The 20,588-nt window shown below is 48.1% G+C and overlaps 1 non-coding gene across 1 annotated transcript; it reads left to right on the top strand.

Moving 5' to 3' along the window:
• Nucleotides 1–19,855: 19,855 nt before the first annotated feature.
• LOC136461960 (small nucleolar RNA R71) lies at nt 19,856–19,964 on the top strand. Its single transcript, XR_010760494.1, has one exon. It is a non-coding gene; the product is annotated as a small nucleolar RNA R71 (small nucleolar RNA).
• Nucleotides 19,965–20,588: the final 624 nt, after the last annotated feature.

Genomic DNA, 20,588 nt, shown 5'->3' with positions numbered 1-20,588 from the left:
CCCGAGCGATTTGAGTAGAATCGTCAGGGGGATTCTTCGTTTTGTCAGTAGGTGCGCGCGAGCGCACCCGGTGGGTGTAGCCCTCGAGCGATTTTGGTAGAATCGTCTAGGGTTTTTTTGACTTGCAAGCGGGTGCGGGCGAGCGCACCTGGTGGGTGTAGCCCCTGAGCCTGCATCCGACTGTTGAGTCGGTTAGAGGCTGAGTATCTTGACACTCTTTCCTAGGGCCGCAGACTCATGTTTCTGCCGTTCGGGGTGTTCGCCCATGTTTGTCCCACCCACGATGTGCGCGGTCGATTGATTTCCCTAGTCGGCGTCGAGCGACCTGAGCCCCCAAGCCCTGTTGGTTCGGTAGGGGTTGGTCTAGTTCCGTGTGTTACCCCATCCATAGTTTTCGCAACCCGAGGGGCTGAGCTAACGTCACTTGCCTCGATGGCTCGAGTGTCGCGCTCGATGAGCTCACTAACGGGTGCGTTCGAGCAGAATCTGGGTCCGTCGTTCATGATGGGGTCGGCATAGCCCTCATGTGGCATTCCTTTGCTTCTTAACCCATCTTTCGGTAGATGCCCAGGTCATTCCGGAGACCGACTCAGGTGGCCCGCTCGCCTCCTCTCGATGGAGATTTTGTGGGCATGGCTCGAGGTTAGGATCGAACAAGAAGGTTGAGATGACCCTGTTTGCTTCTAAGCATACTGGGCGAGGGCCATTGGGGCTCATCTGTGTTTTCTCCCCTAGCTCTGTTTGACACGAGGCAGTCTTAAGCCCTTCATGGGCCTACCTTTGAACCTCGATCGATCATTGCTCATGTTGAATGAGGCAACTACCGCTTCATGACACAACACAAAGCGTTGTGATGCATTAATTGCATATGCGATGCTTTGGATGTATGAGATGAATGGATGATGGTATGAATGAATGTGTGAATGCGTGCATGAGAATGGATGAATGAATGATCATGCATAAAAAATAAAGTAAGAGGGTTTGGTAAAGTTACCTTGATGACTCGAGTGATGGGTTTGAGGAGTTCTTGTCGGATATGTCTAAATGGGATCCGTGTTCGTTGTTCGTGATGGAGACGGCATATCCCACATGGGACGTCCCACTGCTCCTTACCTGTCTCTCGGCAGTCGCCTAAGCCATCCGATAGACTCAGGAAGCCTGTTGGTCTCTCCTTGATGAAGATCCCATCGTTGGGCCCTTCCAAGTCTAGCTTGGGAAGGCGAAGGGCCGTCTACGTGCGGTTGCGCCTTGTTTCCTGTGCTCGGCATGCGGTAGTGGTGGGCCATGCCTAGGCCATGTCCCGTATAACCAGGCGTCGTTTTGTTGGGTAGGGCACATCCCATTGGTCAGGACGCGTCCCACCGCATGCCTATCCGCATTGAATAGGGGAAGGGAGAGTGTTTTCACCCAAATCCTTCGCCTTTCTCCAACTACTGTGTCTCCTCCTTAAATAGGGGAAGGGAGAGGGTTTTCGTCCATTCCTTCGCCTATTCTCCAACTGATGTTTCTCCTCCTTCTTCCTTTTCGCCAAGCCCGTTCGCGCGCCGCGGTGGTTCCTAGGAGAAAGAGGGTGAAGCGAGGGAGAGGAGAACTCACAGATTTGTTTGTGAATCTAGAGCACAATGTCGAACTGGAGGCCATCCAACGTAGATGAGGCGGTGATGGCCGCCTTCGCCGAGAAGGGGCTACTTCCACCGAAGGAGGTGGCGTACTAGAGGGCTCCGGCACCAGGGGAGGCTATTCCGTGACCTTGGTCCGACGAGGTTGTCTCCTTCCTCGCCTTCCACGAGCATAGGCTAGGACATCCCACGCACTGATTCTTGCATGGGATCCTTAATGAGTGGGGCCTGGAGCTGCAACACCTCAATCTGATAGGGGTGCTGCACGTCGCTGGCTTCATCACCGTCTATGAGGCATTTCTTGGGATGGAGCCACACGTGGACTTCTTCTGGCAAATCTTCACCGGGCAAGGCTTGTCGGAGGGGAAGTCATGCCGGTTGGGGGATTCGCGCTGCAGAAGAAGCCGAGGCCACGGGGCTCCTACCCCATGTACTCCCCCTGCAACTCCAATCGAGGGTGGCATGGGGAGTGGTTCTATATCAGGAACCTAGTGGAGGTGTCGTTCCCGCCGTTCACCGAAAGGAGGCGGGAGAGCTAGTCATGGGGGCCCTTGAGTCGGCAGAACAAGCTGGTGATCATCGAGGCGAAGCTCCAGAAGCTGGTGCAACACGGCCTCGATAGGCTATGGGTGTTCCACACCTTCTTTCGCCATCGGGTTGCCCCGCTGGCAGAGAGGAGGCGACCAATGTGGAACTACTTGGGTCCAACAGATCCTGATCGCGTGTCATCAGAGGAGTTAGCAAAGGACGAGGTCTGGAGTCGGCTCGATCGGGTGCTGTAGCTGAGGGCCCAAGAGTCCCTCGAAGGAAAGCCTAGACCCCTCCACGCCGTGAAGCTGTCCACTCTGGTACGCTCCCCTCTCCTTATTCCGTGTTTTCCCTTTTGCTCTCCCATATTTTGACTTCGAGTCATCCGCTTCGTAGGGACTTGTCGGTTACAAATCTTGGCCGCATCTCCCGAGGGAGCCAGAGGGCGTGGCTCGGTAAGCTGCCCAGAAGGAGGCGGCGGACACCAAGAAGAAGAATAAAGCTAAGAAGGCTCAGAGGAGGCACAAGAAGGAGATCGCCCGGTGGGTACGGGCTGGCGAAAACCTAAGCGACGTGGAGGGGGAGCTCCAGACAGAGGAGCCCATGGAGATGGGTGGCGACGTGAGCACCTCCAAGGATGATAGAGATAGGGGTGTCGTCGTGACCTCGGTGGAGCATCGCGCGCCTACAGCCGCGCCCATTGGCGGTGGGTGGGATACGGAGAGGCGCAGTGATGTTCCTGTGTCAACAAAGCGCGCCATGAGCTCAGATGCCGCCGTCAAGAGAGAGGTGAAGCGGGCACGGTCGCCGTGCCCATTGGAGGTGTCGCTGGCTTTACCGCCCCTACTCCAAGCATGGCGGGGCATGCTAGCTAGTCGGAGGAGCATGCCCATACCCCCACATCTTTGGGGTCGGTGCATGTGCATGAGCCACAATGGGGAGAGGCCCCATTAGTTTCTCCAGTGGGCACGCCATGAGCCAATAGGCGCGGCCATTTGAGGGCTAATCGGGAATCGGCTGGGTCGACTCCTCCCTCGGTCGATACGAGGGGGCGCTGGTCATGACCCATGAGTGGTCCTCGTCCAGCGGACTCGTTGCCAGCGGGCCAGGGCTTCAGGGCCCTAAACCTTTCGTCTAGGTATGTATCTATGTTTCTTTTGATCTCACAGTTGAGTTCTTTGAGCATGACTGACCTGTACTTATTTTGACAGTGGCCAGGTATTGACAGGATTGAGCATCGCCCCGCCTCCCGTGCGGGAGGAGTGGAGACCCAGCCTATAGCGAGTTACAATGAGCAGTGGGGAAAGCAGGCTGGTGGTGGTGTGACCTGCCCTTTCGGGGGTTGTGCCCTCCTGGCCAGCTACGAGCACGGTGGCAGCGGCAGCGACGGTGATGGCGGCAATCCCTGTGGCGATGGTAGAGGCTAGGTCAAAGGTGACCCTTGTGATCCCCCCGCACCAGCTACAGCGGAAGAGAGGAGGGAGATCGGGCTCCCTGCCTTGCCCTGTGGAGGGACGCATGGCTCACCCTCCTGGTCAGAGCTAGAGGTGTCGGGAGGTGACTCGACTAGGCCAAAGGTAGAACATCTGCTGGTGGGCCATGGGGTTGAGATAGTGGAGATCCCCTACTTCAGTGAGGCAGGCACCAGGGTGGAGCCACCGGCCATCCCGCCGTCATAGGAGCTGGCGGTGGTCCAGTCATCGCACGATGTTGCGGTGACTGGATCTTCCATCCGGTTCAAGGTGACCCGCGAGCTGGTGTGGCCTACCTCAGTGACCCGAGGAAGGCTCGGTTCGTCCTTCATGATGACAAGGAGGTCGCGCTCTAGCACTTCATGGAGGAGAGAGGGCTATCGATGGAGTCCGATCTCGCCCAAACTAAGGCAAAGCTTAGGGAGGCCTTGGAGCGGGTTGAGCTCATCCATCAGGCGGTCTTAGTTGACCTACTATGTGTCATTGAGGTAAGCTTTCTATGCTTTTAGTGCTTGTCCTCAACTCCTTGGTCTTCCGCTGGTTGTGTTAGCATGCTTGCTTCTTGCTTTACAGGAGTTAGAGGCGAAGTCAATTCGCAAGTCTCGTTTCCTTCGGAAGGAGCACGGTTGGATGAAGCGAGAAGCCACGATGTCATGGTGCGTCAATGAGCTCGAGCACCAGCTGGAGTCCGCCCACCACGAGTCCCAAGACCGGGCGGCCAAGGTGATGGGAGTGTGGGCGTGGGAGCTGCTCGCGGTGGAACGAGCGACCTTTGCCGAGCGGGGACTCACGGCGATGAAGGTCCACCTGACGAAGACCGAGATGGCACTCCAGAAGTACTTGGAGACCCTGGAGACAGAGCGAAAGGCCTGGTCAGAGGTCGATCAAGAAGTGCTTGCGCTTCGGGGGCAAGTGCTTGGGGCGAAGGTGTCAAAAACTCGGCTGCTTGAGAAGGTGGTCCGGCAGGAGGAAGGACTCTCCATCCTCGAGAACTCCTGCCTCAATACATACCTGTTACGCCTTTGGTTGATGCCTTGGTTTTTCCTTTTCTTTGCTTCTGAGCTTGTCGTCCTTCTTCCAGAACTGGGCGGAAGGATTGGATCGCTGGAGCGGGAGCTGGAGACAGCCAAGGCAGTGATCGGTCGGAGCACGGAGGCACTAGCGAAGTCCCTTCAAGAGCGATGTGCTCTCAAGGGGGAGCTCGACCAGATCCGCAATGTCGCCTAGGTCGTTTGTTTTAGAAGTGTTCGGGTCAGCGCCGAGTACCAACACGCCCGCCATCCTGCTAGCGGAGGTCCCGAATGAGGTTTGGGCGCTCATCTCTGACAGGATGTTCTATGGGACGTCAGGGGTGCTGACCTCAGTGGTGATGCACCACCTGGACCTAGACTTCACCACCGTCTACAGAGGGTACGCTGACGGCTAGAGCATGGACGCCATCCACGCGCTCGGGGAGAGCTTGGTGCTATGCGTGCAGATGGTTGCCAAGCAAGTCTCCGTGCTGGGTGATGGAGGCTCACCGTGCGAGCGTGGCTGAAGCTGTGCGTCAATAAGACCTCATCCAGCCTACAGATGGAGTGGAGGCCGGGTCAGAAGTGAGCGTCATCCCGCCTCTGACCGAACTGAACGTCGCCCCGTCAGAGAGCGAGCAGCCCTTATCTTCATCGATCACGCCGTTAGCCGATGCCGCCGGGTGGCCACAATAGAATTTAAAGTAGAAGTAATCAACATATGTAAAGGATAAGTTTGTGGGGAAGCCCCCATGTGAATAGTTTGTATTCATGAATACATCAATTTTGTTTTGTGATGGAATCACTTCATAAGGGGAGGCTTGTCCCATCCATTCTTTGTTTTTACCCTTGTCGACACGGAATTTTGTTCTATGTCGAGGACACATGAGCAAGCCAGAAGGGTCTGCTCGATGGAGCTGGGGATCCGCCTAGCTTCAACGCAAGGGTGGTTGATCCTACGCACTCCTCTCGAGACGTGCTAATCAATTTGACCCTACAAATGAAAAGGAGAGAAAGCTTATCAGTAATTAAGGGCGGAACATGCCAGTGTTGCCAGACAGTCCTAAATGTGCGGCTCTGAGAGCCGATATGAAAGGAGATCGACTAAATAGCCGATTTTAGCATATTCGTAAGAATAAATAGGTTAAAGCTCATGGGGTTGTGTAAGAAGAATCGGTTATCATTATGAATATCATTGTTTAAACAAATACTGGTCACTAGCAAAAAGATATCAACAGTGATTAGTTCATGCTAAACCAATGACCGCAAGTAACCGAACCCCTTTTTATGAAAGAAACAATTTATCATCATTCAACCATTTAATAGAGACAAATCTAATAAATATATTAGATCTCATCTATCGCTATGACCAGTGGGGCATAAGGTAGAATCATGTAGGCCATAGAAACAACAATAGACTCGACGACCCTAACTTATTACTAATATCAGTGGGGCATGATGCAGAATCATGTAGGTCGTAATACAATAATAAGATCATGGGGCTAACACATCTTTCAACCTATCACTACTTCAACGATCTCGTGATGCGAACCTTTCATGAAAGCTCTCGATATCGGCTAAAACAGTCGATTCAGGCATAACACACAGTTAAGGTCATGCCCTCTCAGGAACAGATCTACCAAATAACAGTCCCCACTCCACGGTGCTAACAGTGGGGTGTGAGGTAGAATCACATAGGCCATGATAACGGGCCATGGAACAGTTTTCGCTAGCCAATAGATCTACTCAAGATCAAACACGCCTTAACCGCACGCTATGCATGATCAAGATTGACATAAAATAGCCGATAAAACATAATTCATCGTTTAAAGTGTAGATTAAATCGGTTTAGACTAACAAATAATGGGTTAACAAAGATGTAAGGCTAATCTAGATCAATCCCAATCGGGCAAAGTGATATTGCTGTAATTAAATAAACAATGGAAGCAATAAGCAATATCGGTAACTTAATGAATCTATCCGAAGGAACGCCACCCTTAGATAGAGCCAATAACTTGACCTTAATCTAGTTGGAGCAGTGGAGGTCGACCGGATCAATGCAGCCGTACTTGAACTAGACAAGAGTCGATAACTAACTCATACCAGAGTCGCAGTGCAGGTCGACCGGATCGATGCAGCTGTACGAACAGAGGTATAAACCATGACGGTACTTACAGACAAGCAGTGAAGGCCGACCGGATCAATGCAGTCATACTTGCTGAAGAACTCACTGAGATCTACTCTACTCCTACTCTTAAAGGGTGGCCAAAGCCAAAAAAGTAAATAACTTGTATTTGATTGATTGTGTGTTTGATACAATAGCCGGGGGTTTATATTTAAACCCTAGGCTGATAAGAGTCCTAAACAAACACGATTATATAACAAAAAGAAATACCAAGATACATGGACTCTAATTTCCCTTATGTAGAATTCTTGCTGATGAAGCTTCCTTGTTTGATACGTGTCCTTATTTATTTTATCCTAATATGCATCTGGACGTCATGTCTCTCTCAAATTAATTAAATAATATTTCTTGGCCGACTCATAAATATCCCTTAATTAGGAAACTTTCTCGCTTTTGACATCATCGACCGATCTCTTCCCTTCTAGGATAAGCTAACCAAATTTTGGTGTAAACACAGGCCCCCCTAGTTCGAAGTATGAGTTTTCATGCTTCGAACTATTTCAATCCGATGGTCTTCTTTTCCCAAGCCGATGACATTTGATCGCAACCACTGAAAGCTGCATCGGCTCCATCTTCTTTTTGATCTTGATAACTTCAAAATTGATCTTTCTCTGCATCTCTATTCATCTACTTTAGCCAATTAGAAGCTGCCCCCCCAAGTTTGATCATAGCAATACAAGTTAACCGGTAGTACGGAAATATGCTTATTTCAAGCCTCACCTACACATGTGAACTTTGAAGTGTCTACCATACCATCTTGAGTGGTTGAGGAATGGAACGGATTAGAATCCTATCATCCTTGCTTCCCCTGCTTAGAAAACTTGGATTTTTGAAAGATTTTCAAATTAAAACATAGCTTTGCTCCTCAAATGATTCTCTCAGATCGCTCAATGTGTTTAGTTCCTCATCAAAGCATTGTTTTGTCCCTTCTTATCCTACTTCTAAAAAGCTTATGTGGAGTTTTAGGTAGGGATAAAATATGTAGCGTACTTACCTTGCATATATTGTAAGGTTAGATCCTAGATCCAAGGAGAGAAATGTCATACTGTTAGATCAAGATGTGCATGTGCGTGGAATATTTGGTGGCTAACCTAATTCTACTATGCTCTTTGAAATACATTTATCTCTTATGGAATATTTTTGCGAGAACATGGGCTATCTTTTCTCATCTTTTTCTGTTTCCCCTTTTCTTTTATTTATTTATTTTGGACTTATTTTGTATCCATCTTTTATATATTTTTGCATAACCCATATCTCTCTTTATAACAAATTTTGTAGAGAAATATTATCAAGAACCTAGAGCATTTATTCTAATAAAACCTAACATATTTTTTGTCTTCTCTTAGTCAATCCTGATGCAGTATCCATCACAGAAGTCTAGGAACTTCTTCCTGGTGAAGTTAGTTCCATGGTCAGTGATGATATAGTTAGGAATGCCGAAACAGTAGATGATGTAAAGGAAGAACTTGACCACCTCTACCAAACGAATGTTGGTGATGGGCTTCGCTTCTATCCACTTGGTGAATTTGTTGACCACTACGAGTAGGTTAGTGAAGCCGCCTAGGCCCTTTTTGAGGGGTCCCACCATGTCAAGGCCCCAGACCACGAATGGCCAGGTGATGGCGATGGTTTGAAGCTCCTATGCTGGCAAATGAGTTTGCTGAGCGTAGAACTGGCATCCCTCACATCTGCAGATGACCTCCTATGCATCTCTTAGCGCAGCGGGCCAGTAAAAACCTTGGCTAAAGGATTTTCTGACCAGCGACCTCGGGGCCATGTGATGTCCATAGATTCCAACATGGACCTCTAGGAGGAGTTGTTTCCCTTAGTTGGTAAGGATGCACTTCATGAGTATTTCTGATGGACTTCGCTTGTACAGTTCATTACCAAATGTGACGAACATCTTGGCACGTCAAGTGATCCATCGTGCTTTAGTCCTTTTGGGTGGGAGAACCTCCTCAAGGAGGTAGGTGAGTAGCGGCGCTCGCCAGTCAGCTTGATCGAGTGCTACCATGGCGACGTCATCACAGAGGCACCGAGGTTGGAGCCCTCGAGTGCTAGGTTGGCATTAGGGTGTGTCTGGATCAGACCTTCTAGGATGCGGGTGGATGGCTCATGAAGGTCATTGATGAAGACCCCATCTGGAGACAGAACCCGCATGGCGGCCAATTTTGAGAGAAAAACGGTGGCATTGTTGTCCTTTCAGGGGACATGATGTAGTTCGATCCCCTGGAATTTGTGCTCGAGCTTGTGCACCTCCTTGCAGTATGCTGCCATGAGGGGGCTTTTGCAAGAGGACTCCTTCATGACTGGGTCGATGACCAACTCTAAGTCACCACGGACGTAGAGCCACGTAGCGCCGAGCTCGATGGCGATGCATAGTCCATTGATGAGGGCCTCATATTTCGCAGCATTGTTTGAGGCCAAAAAGTAGAGGTGGATCATGTAGCAGACCCTGCTCCCAACTAGGGAGATCAGAACCACTCCCGCCCCCGAGCCATCCGCCATTACGGACCCATCAAAGTACATCATCTAGTACTCATGGGGGACATCTAGGGTCGGTAGCTAGACCTCCATCCATTTGGCGACAAAATCCGTGAGAGCTTGAGACTTAATAGCGCTGTGAGGGATATACCTGATCTCATGGCCCATTAGTTCGAGTGCCCACTTGGAGATCCATCCCGTGGCGTCACAGTTGCGGACAATGTCTCCTAGCGGGAATGAAGTAACGACCAAGACTTCGTGGTCGGTGAAGTAGTGTAGGAGCCTCTGGGTCGTCATCAACATGGTGTATAGAAGTTTCTACACCTAGGGGTACCGAACCTTGGCGTCGGTGAGTACCTCCCTGATGAAGTACATGGGTCGTTGAACCTTAAGGTGGTGTCCCGGCTCCTCCCTTTTGACGACTAGGGTGGCACTCATCACATGGTTGCTTGCCGTGACATAGAGAAGGAGGGGCTCTTCCTATTTGGGAGTGATGAGGATTGGGGCCGACGTCAGTGATGCTTTGAGGATCTCCAAAGCCTATTGTGCTTCCTCAGTCCAGATGAAAGCGTCTGTCTTTTCGAGAAGCTTGTAGAGAGGGCCTAGCCTTGACATTGTGTATAGGGCCCATGTTGGAGATGGCCGTGATTTTTTGAGGTTGGCCTCGATGCTGCGTTTGGACATGATGTATCCAAGCAGCTTCCCCTTTGGAACTCCAAAAACACATTTTTTGAGATTCAATTTGATGTTGAACCATTAGAGGTTCACGAATGTTGCGGCCAAGTTCGCGATTAGGTCGCAAGCTTGAGCCATTTTGACCACTATGTCATCAACATAGACAGCGATTGTTGGTTTTGGCCGCTCGACTTGGTTAGGCTAGTCGAGCGGGTCGATTTGGTCAGTGAAGCATTGCTACATGCACCGTTGATAGGTGGCGCCAGCGTTCTTTAGACCAAAAGGCATGGTTACATAACAGTACGAACCATACGGGGTGATGAATGAGGTTGCGAGCTGGTCAGACTCTTTCATTGTGATCTGGTGATAGCCTGAGTAGGCATCCAGAAAGGAGAGGACTTCACATCCTGAGGTGGAGTCGACTATCTGATCTATGTGTGGCAAAGGAAAATGGTCCTTTGGACATGCCTTGTTGAAGCCAGTATAATCAATGCAAATTCTCTATTTCTCGGTCTTGTTTTTAACAAGAACAGGATTGGCAAGCTAGTCGGAGTGGTATACCTCCTTAATGAATCTGACTGCCAGGAGTTTGGTGACCTCCTCACCTATGGCCCTACGCCTCTCGTCGTCAAAGTGACACAGGCATTGCTTGGCGGGCTTTGAGCCTGGGATGAGGCATAGTGTGTATTCAGTGACCTCCCATGGTATGCCTAGCATGTCAAAAGGTTTCCATGCAAAGACATCAGGATTGGAGCCTAGAAAGTCAGCAAGCTTGAATTCCTATTTGGCCAGGAGCTAGGTCCCAATCCGCACCATCTTGGTTGGGTCGGTGGGGTCGATTCCCACTACCTTAGTTTCTTTGAGTGGGCAGAAGGCAGTCAAGGAGGTTGGCTTGTTGCAGTCTAGGACTGCTGGGGTCAATGATTCTTCAAGCCAAGGGAGCTCGACTGAGTTGATGACAGCAGTGGTGAGCTCGTAATGCTCACAGTCGCACATGTAGGCGTGTGAAAAGGTGCTACCCATAGTGATGACACCGTTCGGTCCTAGCATCTTCAACTTGAGATAGGTGTAGTTAGGGATCACCATGAACTTGGCGTAGCATGGCCACCCCAAGATGGCATGGTAGGACCCTGGGAAGTCCACCACCTCGAAGGTGAGGACCTACGAGCGGAAGTTGGCTTGATCACCAAACATGATGAGCAGGTCGATCTACCCGAGTGGGTATGCCTATGTCCCTAAGATCACGTCATGGAAGGGAGAGCTCACTGGGCGGAGCTCTGACCAGGGGATGCGCATGGCGTCGAGGGTGTCGATGTAGAGGATGTTGAGGCCACTGCCTCCGTCCATTAGCACCTTGGTGACACACTTCTTATGTATAATGGGGTCAACGATGAGCGGGTAGCGACTCGGTATGGCAACGTGGGAAGGATGGTCCCTCTAATCAAAAGTGATCGGAGATTCTGACTAGCTAAGAAAGGATGGGATGGCCATTTCGACGACGCATACCTCTCTATCGCGCACTGTGTGCTGGCACTTGGAGTAGATGGCATTAGATCCCCTAAAGATCATGAGGCATTCCTCAGGATCAGGAAAGTCATCCCCATCCTTGCACGCCACACCTCCTTTCTTGGCCGCTGCCTCCTTGCCCTACCCTTCTTTTGGCCCGCCGGCCTATCGCTGAAAGCGCTTGAAGAGTTTGTAGTCCTTGTAGAGGTGCTTGACGAGGTAGGCGTGGTTGGTGCATGGGCTCTCCATGAGCTTGTCAAAGTGGTTGAGCAGGCCCTGCTGGGGCTGCTTGCCCATACGATTGGCCATGGTGACCAAAGCGGAGTTGGCCGGTCGGCGCCAATCCTTCTTGTTCTTTTTGCCCCTTTGTGTGGAGGGGCCCTCATCCTGGTCCTCATGCTTGGCCTTGCCTTTGTCCTAGCCTCCACTAAAGACCGCTCTGATCGCCTCCTCACCAGAGGCGTGGTTCGTGATGACGTCGAGTAGGTCACAGGTGCTACAGGGCTTCAGACAATCGAGTTTGTGGATTAGGGACTCATAGGTTGTCCCGGAGAGGAATGTGCTGATGATGTTCGCGTCAACGACATTAGAAAGGGAATTGCATCATTTTGAGAACCTACGAATGTAATCCCATAGGGACTTGTTGGGCTCCTGCTGGCAGCTCTTGAGGTCCTAGGAATTCCTAGGGCAGACATACGTCCCATAGAAATTTCTGATGAAGATCCTCTTGAGATCCGCCCAATCGCGGATGCTGTCAGGTGGGAGGAATTCGAGCCATGCTTGAACATGTTCCACCACATAGATGGGGAGGTATTGAATGATGAAGGGGTCATCATCCACTCCTCTGGCTTGGTAGGAGAGCCGAAAGTCTTCGAGCCATATACTGAGATTTGTCTCCCTAGTATATTTGGTGACGTTGGTATGCGGTCGAAAGCGCTGTGGGAACGGTGCTCTCTAGATGTGATGGCCAAAGGCCTGGGGTCCTAGGCCGTCTGGGCTAAGACTCCGATCGTCTGGTTGGCGACCATGCCTAGGGCACATTTCCCCGCTCCCCTTGATGGTCTGGCCGGGGCCCGTGCCACCTGCTCTCGCCACCCCTTGATGGGCGTCATCATCATGTCAGGCTTGATGTTGATTGTTGATGATGTTGCGAGCATCTCAGTTTGGCCTAAGCCATTCACGCACAGGCGATCGGTGTGGAGCGGGCGCCGGGTCAGGCCGTGGTGTAGTTGTTTTCTCCTGTTCCGCACCCGATGACTATAGTAGTGAGCAGATAGAGCAGTTTGACTGGTGCACCCCCATTCCCTCGGTGGGGAGAGAGGCTGCGAGTCGGTGTGGTGATGCGGAGCTCTCCGCCTATTGTACGGTGGCGGTTTCCACCAACGCCCGGAGGTTCTAGTGCACCGCATGCTCCTAGGGGTCGATAGGCTCTGGAAGGCCACACAAAAATATCACCGTAGCGGTGATGTTCTGGTCAGCTCAAGCGAACTATGGGGGATCATTCCCCCCATTCATGATGTTGCGCTAGACCTAGCGGGCACGAACCTAGGCACCGCTCGCTGGGTTACGCACACATGGCGCAGCATGCTGCGCTGAGTGCGTCGGTGCAGGTGGCGGCTGGCTCTACCACCTTTGTCATAGCTACTAGCCATGCTCCAACGCATGCACGAGCACCTCCGTGTGAGGGTCCGAAGGGGTGTGAGACTATAGGGACTCTGCTACCACAGCACTTTAGTCCTAGAGCGTTCGCCATAGCTCACTCCCGAGACAGAGGGTGGCTAGGTGCCACAACATCAATGATGCTAGAGCTGTCGCTTTCAACCTCATCATCCATGAGGTCGTGGAAAGAGGTAGGAGCATAGCCCACCATTCCCACGAATTTGGATGTGAGAGGGGGCGGCGTCAGCATCCTTCAGAGCCCCCATGCGTACGTGTCCACGGGGGACGTGAGGCCATAGGGGAACCGGTTGCATTTTAGTCATGGTGGGGACAACAGGGTCCCTTTTGAGAGTTGGTGAAAGATATTAAATAGCGAGTAAAGAACAATATGCACGCTACTCATAGTGGGGTTTAAGCCTAGCGTGGGCTTAGAGTGGAGCGTAGGCGCCTCATTGTTGAGGTTGCCAGGTGGCCTAGAGCCAACGGAGGGCGCTCCTCCTCCGACGAGCATCGGGACAAGTGCCTCCTCGTGAAGGCAAAGCACGGTGAGCTAGTCGGCGATGAAGTCCAGGCTTCCAAAGAAGAAGGTCTAGGATGGCTCAAATACGGGAGGAACCCACATCCCAACAGATGGGAGTATGGGAAACTCCAGTGAGCCAAAGCGAATCATATCGCTCGAGAATGCCATGACGGAGATGGCGGAAAGGTGGGCCATCCGATGATCAAAAGCATGAACGTACGGCGTCCTCCCCACGAACGACGCCAACTGTAGGTGTGAAAAGTGACCAACAAGTAAATATTTGTTATTTTGCCGTACGTTGTGATTGGATGTGGCCTAGCACTCAATGACATAGGGTTTATACTAGTTCAGGCAATGTGTCCTATATCCAGTTTGAGTCGGTTGGTGACTTTATTCCTAAGCCCAGGTGCTCAAAGTTTGATGTAGGGTTACAAATGAGTGGGAGTAAGATGGGGGGTGTTAGAGGTCCGGTCGGACTTTGGACCAGAGGGCTAAGATTGATGGGAACTCCTATGTGCGCTAAGTATTGGGACGTATGCTCTGTGTAGCTTTAGAAAGTCTAAAGCTAGCAGAGAGTGAGTCAGGATGATCCGTCTATCGTTTTTTCTATCTTGTGTTGTCTATCCATTGGGAGAGGGCACATCCCCTATTATAAATGAAGGGGATAGCCTTACAAGTGAGAGAGGGAGTGTGTGTGTGTGTGTCTTGTTGCCCACACCGTCGGGTACAAGATGGTTTGTCAGCGCCCACAATACTGTTGACGCCCAGATGCACGTGGTAGGCTCCATCATGTTCTTCTAGTATGGCAAATGTCGACACCTACCATACTGTAGGACAAATATCGGTGCCTACAACACTATTTGTGTTCTAACATGTCTGAAACGTCGCAAAGCACCCTTCTGGCATGGCCTATCAGTACTGTCCTACAGGGGTGTAGAGTATGGTCCTCGATATTGTGGTTGACTTTGAACGCCTCACCTTATCTGCTCTGCCTGATTTCTTGGGTCCTCACCGAGCAGGCGTCCCTATTCAGTCGTTCCTAGTCGGCTTCAACCACACTGGTCAGAGAAAGAGCTGTAAGTAGAGGTTCGGTGTACTTCTGGTCGGAGTTGAAAGCGAGCATCATCCCCTCCTTGGCCAGGCCTTCCTGTCGGAGAAGCGGGTTGGAGTTAGAAGTGAGCATCGTCCCCTCCTTGGCCAGGCCTTTCAGCTAGAGAAGTCGGTCAGAGTCAGAGGCTTATCAGTCAGAGATTGGATCGCTCTTCTAGCCTGTCGTTAGGTATCTAGGCTGGCCTAGGAGTTGTGCGTCGTCTGTAATGCTATCTACTGGGCTGAGCTTTTGCTAGGAAGCGGGCCCATTAGGGACCCCGGGTTTATGAACCCGACACTAATATTATCATAATAATTGTAGCAAGCATATAAAAATAATGGAGATACAAATAAGAGAGGGGTTACAAAGATAATGGTGAACCACACTCTTGACATGATCAAGAATCTAAGCGAAGCCTGCTTGCCTCCCTCTAGACCTAGCCTAACTAGCTATGCCCTAGAATATGATGGAGCTCTGAGGATGATTAGGGTTTCTGTCTTCTCAAATGACTTGATGCCTTCAGGGGGGCAGGGGCAGATATATATAGGCTGGAGCGTCCAACGAGAGCCCTTGGATCAAACTAACTTAAGGAATGGCGTAGATGTAACCTAGGTGACGGTGGAGAACCGACATTGCAACGCGAAGGCTGATAGATGGGCCTAGGTGCCGAGCGGCCTGCAGGTGGGCCTGGGTGGCCCCACCTGGCAGCCCCTGCTCTCTGCCTCGATGTGGTGTCCTCTAGTGCCCTCTAGAACATTCTAGTGTCTGTTTCACAGTGGATAAGCGCAATTAAATCTGACATGTAGGTCCACCTTGATAGTTTTTTGGATAAACCCTATAGAAATCATAGATTCACCAAAACTCATGGAATTTATTAGTTTAAACCCCTAGACCTTTGTTGCTGATCTCAATTGTGCCCTTATGCATGTTTTATTTATGGTTTATAATGGTTGTTAACTACCATCAACAAACTCTCCTAAGCTTAACCTTTGCTAGCCCCTTAGCAAAGCTAAACTCAGCAAAATGGATCAGGAGTTGCTATAATGCTCTCACTCCTCAAAAGTACACATGCGTTCAAACAAGAATTCTCCTCCAGATTAAAATAAACCGATCTGACTTTCAAACTTATCCATATTACCTTCAACTATGGAGCTCCTTAGCCTTCACTTGGGTCTTGAGCAATTGAAAGATGGAACAATCAAGTCAAGCACTATGTCTCAAGTTCTTTGCTCAACCATTATTCTGAAGTTTTTATAGGTTTTCAAAATAAAACTCAGAACTTCCATTGTATGACACTCTCAAGTCTCTCAATATATATAGTATTTGTGGATCCTCACCAAGGCAATAATAATGTTATGCCTTTCTCCTCCTACAACTAAAGCTTATGTGGAGCTCATAGGAGTGGAAAAAGCATACTTACAATACATATATTATAAAGTCAAACCTCGGATCCAAAGAGAGTTAAGTCATATAATCAAATCAAGATGTGCATGTGTGTGGATGTATATGGTGACTAACCTAATTCTACTTTGCTCCTTAAAAACATATCTCTCTTTTGAAACTTGGAAACAACTTTGCAAGAAAACATGGGTTATCTTATTCATCTCTTCTTTTTTCAGGCGGGCGTCGGAGTACCCATTGTTTTATATATCTTGGACACTTGTCTATTTTTCAACACTTTTTTCTCTTTTTTCTTTTTTCTTCTTTTCATGAACAACTTTTGCATAGCCTCATGCTTCTTTTGACTGCACCAAAACTTTTGAGAGATAGCAACAAGAATTTGGAGCATTTATTTGGTGGATATCCTATAGGGTATATTTTTGGTGTTCACTCCTAGTGTAAGAGTAAAACATTTTTAGGTGGATCTAGAAGGAATGCCATGTTGTAGCGACTACCCCCAGTGTAGGAGTAGTGCATATGTTGGTGGTGTGTACGTGATCTTGATCTTAAGAGCATGACAAACCTATCATAGGGTATCAACAAAGCTTGACTGAACTTAATGCAATGTAAGTAGCATATATGAGTGGAAGTTTTTCTAATCTAAGTATCATATATGGCTCTGACAGAAATTCAAGCTTTGTCATACAAGGAATTCATCATGAAGCATTTTTATGTTTTTTTCAAAAGATAAATTTCTAGAACTCTAGTATCACTAGAAACAAGATAAACAGCAACTCAGACCTTCTCATATCATATCCATCAATTATCTAGACTTAGATCAAGCATATGCTACCCACAAGTTTCAAGTTTAGAGTAAATTCTTATATCAAAACAGTCGTACCTAAAACTTGGGAGAATTCAAGGCTGTAAACTAGGTCCTTGAAAGGAATTATAATAGAGCAACTATTCATCATTTCCATAGCAAGAGATTATCCACAGAGTCCATTTTATTTATTCAGCTCTTAAAAACAGAAAACTTGGTGCATACTTTTTTATTTTGTTTTCAAAATTTAAGATCACACCTTATTAATATATATAACTAGCTAAGATAAATTTTTATTTTGTTTTAGTTTGTTATACATCTTTTTATTTTATTATATCTAGCATGAAGCAAACTTAATAATAGTAAAATTAAAGGAAAGAAATACTTAGCTAGATACACATGGGATGCTCCTCCCCCAAGCTGATGTTGCTGTGGTCGATTGTTGAATGTTGAGTGATCCTTCTCAGAGCGGTTTTGCCAGATGATGTCCTTCTCATTCATCCAGAAGTTGGGTTCCTTATGTGTAGCGAGTACAGCAGTGGTTTAGGAAGATGTACTTTGGGTGGATGAAGACATCCGGGTAAACTTGCTCTTGATCTTATGTGTCATCCTGCAAAATACTCCAACAAGAACACCAAAACTCATGGCACAGATTAGGATAAGGGGTTAGCGGTCAACAATTCAAAGATTTGTTGTCCTTGTGGGTTTAGATAGATTTTCTTTTGGTAGAATTTTAGCATGATGTCCATTTAATATTCTTTTCAATGCAGAAGAAAAAATATGCATGCATAGTATTTTTATTTTTTATGCCACCACAGTAAATACTTCCGTAGGTGTTTACACACCATAGATTTATTCATATGGGTCTTTAAGATTTTATATGCAGTAATGAAACTTTTTATTTTTCTTTTATTAGTGCAAGGCAAATACAGAAAAGTAAATATGCTAAAGTGAAAAATAATTTATGTAATGCTAGAAAGTAAATATAGATAACTACCGTTGTTACCTCACAGTGAGGGTTTGGATTTTTAAGTCCTTCGGACAGGACTTGACTGGAGAGAAGTCCTTCATTCCTTGGGTGCATCATCCGGTCTCAGCGGTGGAGACCCAGATGGCTGCACATCTTGTGATGGTGACTCTGATGATGATGTCACCTTTTCTTTCCACACCTGCCTAGACTGTGGACTTGTCTTAGGCAGAGTAGGTTCATCTTTCACATGTGCTTTAGGTTCTTCATCTCCCCATTCATTCCATATGTGTTGGTTCCTTTGACGTTGAGAAGATCGACGTCTCCTCCTATAGTGGCTCTTCTTCGGCTGTTCATAAGTAGTATAACTATTAATAACAACATACCTTTTCTCCAGAGAATTGATAGTGGGCTTGTCCAGATCTGAAGTAAATGATCGCGTTGGTGGTGTTGAGGAACGGTCTTCCAAGGATGATGAGTGTATTGTCTTCTTCTCCCATGTCTAGGACCATGAAATCGATAGGGGCATAGTGATCTTGTATTCTTACCATAACGTCCATCGCTATTCCCTTAGGGAATCGGATTGATTGGTCCACCATCTGCAACTGCATATATGTAGGGAACAAAGGTTTGTTACTGAATAAATATTCATACGTTACCTTGGACATTATATTGATGTCCGATCCAATGTCACAGAAGGTCTTGTGGAAGATTCTTTTTCCAATGGTACACTCGATCGTCGGTATGCCAGGATCATCCTTCTTATCAAGGAATGGTGAAGCGAGGAGGTGGTCGTACTCTGATTGGAGTGTGTTGATCATGTTGACAATTTCTTCTTGTGGCTGACTGGTCTTGTTCTTCCTCCTTCTTTGGTTGTTCTTCTTCTTGGTCACTGTTGTCTCTTCGGGAAGGTATGCCTTTTTGTGGATGACTATGAGATTGTAAGATGCGGTTCTTGAAAGAAAACTACTTCTTTTTATCCTTGATTGTGAAACAGATCTTGGCACTGTCCACGTAGATGATGGCCTTCGCGGTGCTTAGGAAAGGTCATCCCAGGATGATAGGTGTCCTTTTATCTCCACCTGTTTCCAAAACCACAAAATCTATGGAAACATATGATTGTCCCACTCGAACAATGGCATCTTCAAGAACTCCCTTAGGGTAGCAGAGTGACTGATCTACGAGTTGCAAATGCATGTTTATGTATAACAAAGTATCTCCATTAATTTTATCATAGATTACCTTAGGCATGATGTTGACACTTGCTCTGAAGTCACAGACAGCTTCCTAGAAGATGTGAGGTCCAATGGCGATGGGGGTGATAGGTCTCCCTAGATCGCTCTTCTTGTTAGGCAAGGTATAATTTCTCCACCTTCCCGTCGACGGCTCCGTGTAGTAGTAAGCTGCATTGTGAATATCGACAAGATTTGCAATTTCTAGATCTTTCAGCTGTCTCAGAATCTTACCTTTGTTGGATGGAGGAACAGCAGCCGCCAGCTGAGCTATTTGTGATTCTATCATTTTATTAAAGCTATGCTGGTTCTTAATGGCATAAGCAAAGCTATCCATTCTGTTACTTATATTTTCTAGAATTTGATCATTGGTTTTCAGGACAGCTGTTCCTTGAATGTCTAGTGTTGCCACATACTTCACACGTCATGCGTGAATCATGATTGTGCATGACTTCTTGCTTCTCATTAGCTTGGTCTTTGAGCTTCTTCATGTCTACCTCCTTGAGTTGATGCATACCTCCACCTCTCTTATGGGTCTGAACACATTCTTCATTCCAACCTTAGTTGGAGGCCATCTTCTCCACAAGAGTGGTCATAGCTAGAAGTGTAAGTGATAAGAATGCACCTCTAGTAGCAGCATCCATGGTCTCATGGGTACTGTTGGTCAACCCATGGTAGATCGTCTGCATGAGTAGCCAATTCTTCATCCCATGATGAGGACATTCTGATATATAGTCTTGAAAGCGTTCCCATGCCTTAGGGACAGATTCATCATGTTGCTGCTAAAAACTTGAAATTCTCCCATGCAGAGCATTGGTCTTGCCTATGGGAAAGAACTTTGCTAGGAAGGTAGTGGAGCAGTTATCCCATGTAGTGTTTCTATCTTTGTTGGTGTAGAACCACTGCTTCGCCTTCCCCAAAAGTGAAAATGGGAAGAGGCGAAGTAGTATGGCGTCCTTGGTTACTCCCTTGATGGTGAAAGTGCTGCAAATCTCCAAGAAGTGTTGGAGATGAGCACTAGCATCTTCATGTGCCTTTCCACAAAACTGGCTCACTTGCACCATGTTGATGAGAGCCGACTTAAGCTCAAATCCATTGTCTCTGACATTGGTTGTCAGTCTAGTACGGATGTTAGTTGTAGTTGGAGCAGAGAATTTACGGAGAGTCTTGTTAGCCATGGCTTCAAATTCTGGTGTTAAGCTTCGCCTTATCTGGTTGTCTTCTGACTCTAAAGCTAAAACTTTCTTGAGTTTAGCTCTAGTTCTCTTAAGTAATGCTTCTGGATTATCAACGTAGTTTGTCAAAATGTCAAAACCAGTCATACATTACCCCACATAAGATATGAAAGTAGACAAAACAAGGGTAATCCTGCTTGAGCAGGGGTATATGGTTTATCTCGATCACATCAATAAGTATAAGTTTATCAATACTTCCTTTG

The sequence above is a fragment of the Miscanthus floridulus genome, chromosome 6, assembly GCF_019320115.1.
Source record: "Miscanthus floridulus cultivar M001 chromosome 6, ASM1932011v1, whole genome shotgun sequence".
NCBI lineage: Eukaryota > Viridiplantae > Streptophyta > Magnoliopsida > Poales > Poaceae > Miscanthus > Miscanthus floridulus.
This window is presented reverse-complemented; position numbering and strand designations above follow the sequence as displayed.